Source organism: Bidens hawaiensis, unplaced genomic scaffold, assembly GCF_021521415.1.
Source record: "Bidens hawaiensis isolate Kalapana, Puna unplaced genomic scaffold, B.hawaiensis_p1.1 tig00039611_1, whole genome shotgun sequence".
Lineage (NCBI taxonomy): Eukaryota > Viridiplantae > Streptophyta > Magnoliopsida > Asterales > Asteraceae > Bidens > Bidens hawaiensis.
The window spans coordinates 50,453-60,536 of record NW_027496977.1 but is presented as its reverse complement, the minus strand read 5'-3'; the positions used below and the strand labels follow the sequence as shown (position 1 = coordinate 60,536).

Here is a 10,084-nt window from a genome sequence, read left to right as displayed (position 1 = left end):
TTTTGTTTTTTGAATTCAACATATATGTGGACTGTGCTACTTTAGCACGTTCTTATACAAGCTTAAAATATGCATTTTCATTTTTTAATTTTTTTTTGCAATGTCAACACATACTTGAAAAAAACCGAAAATAACCGAACCGAAACCGAAAATAACCGAAAAACCAAAAAACTGGAAAACCGAAAACCGAAGGGTTTGCATATTCAAATAACCGATTACTTCGGTTTGGGTTTGGGTTTTGCCTAATAACCAAGCCGAACCGAACCGTGCTCAGCCTTACTCCATACCCATATCGTTTTCTCTTATAAACATCTTTATGCTCTCGAATTCAAATTAAGAATATAAGAATATTGCAGCACATCAACAAAGTTCAGAGTATTAAAATATATTGGTCTTTAAAATACGGATTTGTAAAGTAAGTTTATGTAGTATTGTAAACACAATTTTAAAATTAGCATATTCTTTGTGATTTTGTGTAAATGGAATCTAAAAATAGTAGATGGAAGGAATGCGAACTAGGGATGTGCTCGGTACCGAAAATACCGATCCTGAAAATCGCCAAATCTGGGTACCGGTACAGGTACTGAAATATTCGGTTTGGTACCGGGACGGTGCCGGTATTGAAGGTAAAAATTCGGGAAATACCAGTACCGTATCGATCCCAAAACTCAAAACTTTGGTACCGATTCGGTACCGGTACCAAGTACCAAATGCTCATCCCTAATGCGAACTATCAAGAGTTGTTATTCTATTTCAAACGAACAAATTTCATTAAACCATAAGCTAGAAGCTGGAAAATTATAAAACAAGAAACATGTGAAAGCAAAAACAATGCTTCAAAAGAAGCCATCAAGAATAGTCGTGTGCTCCCTCAAACAAAATAATAATAAAACTACACAATAACCCCTCTAATTGCTAATGGAAAAGAATTTCCAAGAGCCTCCAAATGAAACACAAACATTAAACGAGACCTCCACCTTCGAAAACACCTGATCCGAAATTTTTTCTTGACATGCGTAGAAACTTATCAAATGTTACCTATTCATTCTCAACGACCACTCCGCTTTAACCCACCGAGCAACCCCGGGAAAAAATGGGCACAAAAATCATCTAAAACAATTAAAACCCCCTTCTGCTTCAAAAAATTGCATAATGTTTAAATCATTCTCATCCATCATAATGCCCACCAATTTCCCAACAACTCAATGGTTTTATCAAGCTCTAACAAAGTCAAATTTATAGACTTGGAAAAGCCATGATTACCGGACGAAAAACATACCTTAAGAGATATGGACCTAGCACGGCCAATTAACGATCCTCTAAGAATTCCCGGCTTCTCGTCGAGGTAGCGTGTTCAAACCAAGACCCTACAACTCACTAGAGAGCAAAGGAAGTTGATTTAGATCAAAATTATAACGATAATTAACTCGTTATGCATTGTTTATTTATAAGAGTATCACAATAACAGAAAAGTTTATGATTTTCTTTTTTGAAATTAAATAGGTGATATAACCTTATTGGTTATAACATATTTAATTACAAATCAAGTATGCTAATAATATCATATTTTTATTATTTTCAATAAAGAAAAAAAAAACGGACTGTTAATCATATCAGGTTAATAATTCTTCAATCCTAACACGTCCCATATACGTGTTTAGTTATTTGTGTTCAATAATCCAATACACAATTACACATTTATACACAAACAAATATGTTAATGTAAGGGGGAAACTGGGTATTTTTGGGTCTAGTATACACTACAAAGTGGGCAATGAAGTTCGTGTAATTTTGTTTCGTTTATACTTTATAGTTTAACTGTGAATTATTTATTGTTATCACAATTATCGTTGATGTTTGGAAAAAAAATAATACGCAAGTTTATTTTTTTTGTATTCATTTAGGGCGCCCGAAATCACGAAGAAAGACCTACATATTTTAATTAATAGATAATAACTACTTTCAACAAGTTTATTTAAATACTATTTTATACAATCTTATACTACCAATTAATTACGTTCGTTAAAATAAATTTAACAAAAGGATGTAATAGTAATATAACATTAATATTACCAATTAATTATATTGTTACATGATTTTGGACCAGCTTTTTAAAAAGAATTTTAGAGACGTGAGCTATTTAAACAGCTTTATACGTATATTTTACAAAAATATACTTTTGTGTATTATACAAGAATCAAATTACTTATTTTATAATCTAAAGTTCTATGTGTATTTTACATCGATCTTATGATTTTTAATAACTTTTCTATAATATTATATTATTATTAAAGATTATGAGACCATGTGTCACAACTTTTGTTTACCCTTTACACCATCACCATGTCTTAACTTGGTTTCGACCCTCCACCATATTTGGATTTTGTTTACACTTTACACCATCACTTTATATGGTTGATATGTGTTCCAACTTAAATGAACATTCAATTAATACACGATTAACATGATTCAATAGTTTAATTATAAATTATTTATATATATATTTTATGCAATGATAAATAATAAGAGTTTTTTTTTCTTAATGTGTATTAGTTGTGATATAAGCAAGCCACATAAGTTGGGTATCCAATGAAGTATAATTTTTAATGAGTTAAAATGCTGTTGAGTTGACTAGTAACACTTTTTATGTGTTATTTGTTAATAAGTATTCTATTATATTTTGAATAAGGTTGTTATCTTTATTTATTAAAACAAAACTTAGTGACCTTTTACGGAGCTCTAGGGTTTGAATCTCGCTTCAACTAGTTTTCTAACTTTCACCACTCTTTAAGACAATTGGGTAACGCAAACTGTGTATTCCACTAGATAGTAAATAGAGGTGCACAAAAAAACCGAGTCCGGACCCGACCCGGCGGTTCCTACCCGGAACCGTACCCGATCCTACCCTACCCGCGGGTATGGACCGGGTCTTGGGTTTCCCTCTGAAACTGGAACCGGAACCGGTGGAACCGGTTCCACCAATACCCGGTCAAAACCAGGCTGTACCCTACCCGAAACCCGAAAAAAACCCAACGGAACCGGTTCCTACCCGGACCCAATTTTGACTTTTGTTGACTATACCCGGTTCCGGTTCCTACCCGGTTCCAGTTCCTAAAAATACCCGGTTTGTGCACCTCTATAGTAAGATATTAGTTGAGTATCGTGTATTTTCTTGTAATCGAATCTCACTAAATAAAGGCGGGCGATTGCCACCCCTCTCTAAAGGCCATGCCGGCCACTGATCAAAATCACGAGTTTAGGCTTAGGAGGCCGTCCAGGGGATGAATTAGAGAACAAAGATTGTTTATTGTTGTCATGAATCAAAACAATATATAAAGGCAACCATGAACATAACCGAACGTGCATATATGAAACTGAGAACTCATTACATGTATCAACAACAACCATTCTATCTATCGTATACGACAAATAACAAAACACATTAACACAGCTCGCGCGCACGGGTAAGAACCTTGTATTAAATTATAAGAATAAATATAAAAATAACTATAAAGTGTAACAAATGTAGTCATGAAGGATCATTTGTAATGTTGTAGGAAGAGAGAATCCCCCCTCACCCAAAATCTAGCCAATACACATTTGCCTTCACTCATTTCTTATCTCCATTATCTTATCCCATCCTTCTCTTTATTAAAACTACAGTTAAAGCCCCTCAACTTTTTTCACTTTAACTATTTAAATTTTTCACACTTTTTATGGGAATTTAAAACACCATTCTTAATTTAGACTAGCTTCTAAAAGAACCATGTGTTTTTTTTGAAAGACAAGTTTCTTTATTTTTTGGACTCGAACCCAGGATCTAATAGAGCATTAGACGTGTTTAAGAGAATATTAATAAAATTATTTTATTTAATAAATAGAGTTAACCTAATTCTTTAACAAAATTATTAAAAGTTTGCGGTTGTATTTACATATGTTTTTTCTAAATATTATAGAAAAAAAATAAATTATAACTTTGTAGTGATAACATCCTGAAATCATAAATGCTCACCGTGTAATGAAAAGTTTTTTTATTGGAAACATTGCCATTATTATATGTTCTCAAAAATGTAGAAAAAAGCTTAAGTTATACTTTTTCTTTAAAACAAAATATATAAAGCATAAAGATTGTTAGGAAAAAGTTAACCAAACATAAAAAAATTACATAAATTAATTGGGTTTTTTAAACCACTCTGTCTAGGTCACCTTTATTTTTCTCTTTCAACTAACCAACCAAATAATGAAAAATGAGTAAAAAATATATTCCATCACTTGTTTTTACTAACTAAAATGTAATCCAATTTTAAGAGCATATCTGAGATTGAGTTTGAAAAATGCTTATTTTTTTCTTTATGTTTTCAAAAAGCCAATAAATTAAAACGTGTTTGACAATCATAAAAATCTTTCTTATTTTATCTTTTTTGAAGGGTTAAAAAGTTAATTTTCAAAAGCCTAAAATCCTGACTTTTCAAAATGATTTTCTGAAAAAGTCAATAAGCCAATAAACATTTTTAAAACTCAATTCCAAACATGCTCTAAACCATTAGCTTTAAAGATCGCTTCACTCCAAGTCATTTAAATCACCCACCACACTAATATGTGTAAACAATACCTTCCATCACTTGTTTTTTAAATTCGGACATCTTTTAATCTTGTACTCATAGTTATAACTTGTAAGTAGGGATGAACAAATTCGGTGTTGGTACCGAATTATTACTAAGGCTTTGAGTTTTCAGGACCCATACTGTACCGGTACCTGTACCTGTATTTCCCGAATATTACCTTAAATACAGGTACCATATCGGTATCGAACCGAACATTTCGGTACTGGTACCAGCGCAAAAAATTACGATTTTCGAGATCAGGATTTTCGATACCAGTACCGGTGTGATACGGAGCTCATCCCTACTTATAAGTACAAATTTTCTTTTATTTAAATTAAAATTTCTGTTTTCATAATAATGATTGGTCTTTTTTAACTGATTAACCTTTCGTGTTTTTTTTTTCATTTATTTTAGTTCCCAGCTTTTAATTAATCATGTAATCTTTATATTTAATATCTTAGCAATCAACTAAATGACTAATTAAACCTTGAAGTTTTTCCTAGAAGGACTAAATAATAATATCCTCAAACCTTAGGTATTATAACTAAAAAAAACAATATTCCTCTTTCTTTCATATTCTACTTGTATTTGTCTCCACTTCATTATCATCATAAATTCATAAACCACATCTCTCTCTGTACACAAACAATGGCCACAAATTCTCTCCAATCCCTTACCACTCGCAACCGTAACCCGCCAATCACCCGACGCCAATCCCTAGATTTGCCGTCACAACGCCCGCCTTCTCTAACATTTAACACGACTCCCAACAACACAAAAGTCTCAATATCCACTGCAGGGATAACATTTTCTCTTTCTTCCACGTCACCAGCAGAATCAACAACTTGCACATCATTCGATCTCTTGGAACGTCTTTTAGAGGCAAAAGACTTCCAAGAGGCCGACAACGAAACCCGCCGCCTCTTAATCGCCCTCGCGGGCGAGGGCGCACAGAAGCGGGGGTATGTGTTTTTTTCGGAGGTTCAGTTTATTTCGAAAACGTATCTTGAAACGATAGACACGCTGTGGCGGACCCACAGTGATAATAAGTTTGGGTACAGTGTCCAGAAACGGATATGGGAAAAGCTAGACAAAGACTTCACACGGTTTTTTATAAAAGTCGGATGGATGAAAAAACTGGACACCGAAGTGGTGCAATATAATTACAAGGCGTTTCCGGATGAGTTTATTTGGGAATTGAATGACGAGACGCCCGAGGGGCATTTGCGCCCCTGACAAATGCGTTGCGAGGGACGCAATTGCTCGGGTGTATTTTAAGTCATCCCGCGTTTGCGGGTCATGAAGATGAGTCTAAAAAAGAAGAGGAGGATAAAGAAAGCGAAAGAAAGGAAAGTAAAGTGACAGTTGGCAAAGGGCTGTTTAAAACAAATTACAGTTTTTAAATGGTTTTGTGCATTGGGTGTGTGTACTGTACAAACATGTATTTGGATGAATTGGCAAGTAGACATGTAACATGTTTGTCCATTTGTAAGAAAGGTGGATTATTATGACAAAAGAGAGAGAGAGAAATGTGGGGAGGATTGATTGTCTAGGTGAACTTTTTTCAATTTTTTTTAATGGGTAAAATGTGGTTTTGATTTTTAATTTTATAATAATAAATATAGTTTTAAGTTTTTTAACATATTTTGGACTCACTGTGCAAACTTTATTAGTGGTAAGTTCTAACTAGGGTTATACACGATCTAAATGTCCGGTGAATCGTTTGATAGGAAGTTTGTTTATTGGTTTATGTATGTTTGTTTAATAAAGGGATGAACAAGAACAAAAGTTTTCGTTTGGTAGGCTTAACGAACAAACATGAACAGAGGCCGTGTTTGTTTAATAATGCTTGTGAACCTTTGGTAATGTGTTTGTTTATGCTCGTCTGGTTATATTCATTTGCATGCGTCTGACTAGCTTTGTTTATGTTCGTTTGGTTAGGTTCATGTATTAATTAATATATTCTTTATTGTTAATATTTTTATTTATTTGTTTCTCTACCATCATATTTTATTTTATTTATTATATTTTTATGTTTTTCTGCAAAAACATTCATATTATTCAAATATTAAAAATTGTCATTACATATTTAATACAAAGGACAACATGTTTTGCCACCAGCTCTCATGTATTTTTAAGGTTAAAAGAATAAAACCCTAAATCAATAAGTGTATGTTTTCTTTCATTTACAAATTTAACGAACGAACATGAACACGCTCAATCTCTTAACAAACGGACACGGATTTTCGTCCGGTAGAGTGTTCATAAACCGTCTGTTTGTTTGACTAAAGCTTAACAGACGAGTACGAACAAGTTCCAATCAGATTCAGTTCTTTTGTAGCCCCAGTTCTAAGAAAGTAATCTAATTTACAAATATCAAAATTTATTAAACCATAACTACAACAAATATTAAGTAGCCCGTCATCAAAAATTTATTAAAACCGAGTGTTAACTCTAAAATATTTAACCATTTTATAGGATGAAATAATAGTATATCGAAGGAATTGAGCTTTCTTGCATGCAGGTCGGACCTAGGTTGTTTTCATGGGGTCGGTTGCACCACATGAAAAAAAATCTTAATATATTATACAATCTAATATTGTCTAATTATTAAAAACTTTTGACATCGACCCCAGTGAAATTTAAAACCGACCACATGAACAACTAAAAAAATGTAGAAACGAAAGAGAAAGTCACGTTTAGGAGCTTCATATCTGCCATGGGCGTAAGAAAAACAAATATACAAGAATTTTAGGGTTGGTGGCAAATGGGCTAGAGGCAAGAATTTGTTTTGAACAGCCAGTCTATTGCCATTTGGGCTTTGCCTCTGTTAGTCTCTTAGAGTCTTAGGTGGATACCTAGGATCGAACATGGTTGGTGGCAAATGGCCTAATGGGTATAAAAATTGTAAGTAATTGGGAAATATTTTTTTATTAAAAGAAAATAAAATTTTATTTTTTTTATTATTGAATTACTTCATTGTATACTTTTATTATTATTTTTTAATTTGGTTTAATATTTTCAATTTTAGGTAACTTTTGTCCTACTTTTACTTTTCTTTATAAAATAGCTGGTGCATGTTATATTTAGGAAAAAAAAATACTTAATAGATATAAAATGAAATACATAGGAACCAAACGTAAGAGTATTGTGTTTCTATCATACATTTCTAATAATGGCAGTTGGCATACATATGCTATGTATTTAGAACTCAATATGGTTTCATCTTTTTATCACGTGACCCGACTGATTCAGACGTAAAATTAATATACATAGGCCATATGATGATATATTTCCGACCCTATGAAAAATGTTCATGAGTTCGCCACAGTACATTCATTAAAATTATATTACAGAAGGATGTAATAGTAATATAAAATAAATCATCAATTAACTGCATCGTTACATGATTTTGAAGCTTTTAGTTTTTTCAAAGGACCTTTGAGTCGCGAGTTATTTTATAAGGCTAAGTTATCATACACATATTCCTAAATCTAAGAAGAGTACAAAGATTTAATGGATCACAATATACAAAACATTGCTGAGTTAAATGTAACACATTGCTGAATTATATAACACACCGTTGATGAAAAAAACATAATGACGAAAATAAACAAAAAACACAATGATCTGAACAAAATTCAAAAATCTACAAGCTAGAAATCGAAAGCAAAAACTTAAAATCTAATTTCGTTGAGTATGACGAGACGGTTCCAATGCCACCAGTTTGAGTTTAATCAGAATCCGTTTGATACCCTTCACTCGACTTCCTAGTTTGAGAGTAATATGGTATTTGAATCCAATCCTACTTTATAATCGAAAGTTGTTTGTGTGATTTATATCCCATCTTATGCCTTTTTTTTTATAACTTTTCTATAATATTATATTATTGTTAAAGATCATGAAACCATGTGTTAATATGGTATGAGATAGCAAGTAGTGGACTCTCCACCACCATTTTGGGATCTTGTTTACACTATCAATCTATATGTGTTCCTACTTAAATGATCCCATAAGTTATAATACACTATTAACATGATTCAATAGTTATAAATCTTTTTTTTTCTATTTTTTTAGAACGACGACTTTATTGTATTTAGGCTACCGCACCTCAACTCCATTTTAGTGAAGTGGAGTGTAGGTTCCCGGACGGATCTTACACGGGATATCGCTATCTACGTAGGTGCGGAATCCCTGCGTAGGTAGTTACGAGCGTAGAATACGTAAAACAAACACACGCGATACAAACGAACACGTTATGTATTATAACTTGAAACACGTCTATTACAGACTCTCGACACGTTCACTGAACTCAACAACTGACTCCTCTCTCGTCACCTAAACACACCGTCGGCTACAGTATATATAGACACGACAACTTCGCCTGATATGTTCAGGCGAAGTTGTCCATAACTTCGCTCGTTCAACAAGTTCGCCTAGGCGAACTTGTCGACAACTTCGCTTGTTCAACAAGTTCGCCTAAGCGAACTTGTTGACAACTTCGCTTACATACATAAACATAAACTTAAACATAATTACATTACAGACTCGATTACAAACGCTAGACTATGAACTACTGACATTTATGTACCAACAGACTCCCCCTTGGCAGTAGCTTCATATCTTGATCTTCAACGCTTGTGTCTTGTAATCTCTCGTCTTCTCTCTTCATCTCTTCAAGCATGCACTCCCTGTCTAACACATACAGAAACCAACTTCTGGTACTTCTTAGCTTCCTCTTTCCAAGCAGGAATGTAGAAAATCTTCTTAGCATGTAGTACCTGCAAGTCAGCTTGAGACAGATTGACTAAGTGCATAGGATCATACACTCTCATGATCTCTTGCTCATCTTCATCCTCCATGACCGCTTCAGCAGTTTCACAATCCACGTACCACCACTTCAAGTCTTTCAAGACGTTCTTGGGCATCACCTTCATCGGCACTTCTTTTAAATGACGGACTGGTTTATACTTCATAACCATCCATGGTTTGCCGTCTGCCCTCATCCCTCTATCTTTGTCTTCTACTAACTTCCCTTTCTGAGGCTTTAGAAGTTCAAACTTTTTATCTTTAATGGCCTCCTTCCAAACAATTTTCTCAATTACTCTCGCCATGTTATCGTCACTTCTGTTTATCAGCCCCAGTCTCGCTAAGTCTTTCACCTCACACTCCGGTAAGGTATTCAGGGATCTTAACATCTTCTTGAAGTACTGAATGCCGTCGTAACGTTTGATCACAAATAGTTTCAACTCTTCATCGTACAACCAGCATATGATTCCCTTCTTTGATTCTGCATATCCCTTTATATTATACGACTTTTTGAACATCGTCGGTACTGCTGGCTTCTTCGTCTTTACAAACCACTGAGCGCAGCCTTCCTTCCAGTTTGGCTGATCTTCCCACTCAGTGTTGTCAACCACAGCATCTTCACATATAGTCGACTGTTCAACCACAGGGATCTCATGCTCTACATTTTCTTC

The 10,084-nt window shown here is 33.8% G+C and overlaps 1 pseudogene; it reads left to right on the top strand.

Annotated features, from left to right (window-relative positions):
* The first annotated feature begins 5,252 nt into the window (after positions 1-5,252).
* Positions 5,253-6,021, top strand: LOC143591392 (tetrapyrrole-binding protein, chloroplastic pseudogene; annotated as a pseudogene).
* The last annotated feature ends 4,063 nt before the right edge of the window (positions 6,022-10,084 follow it).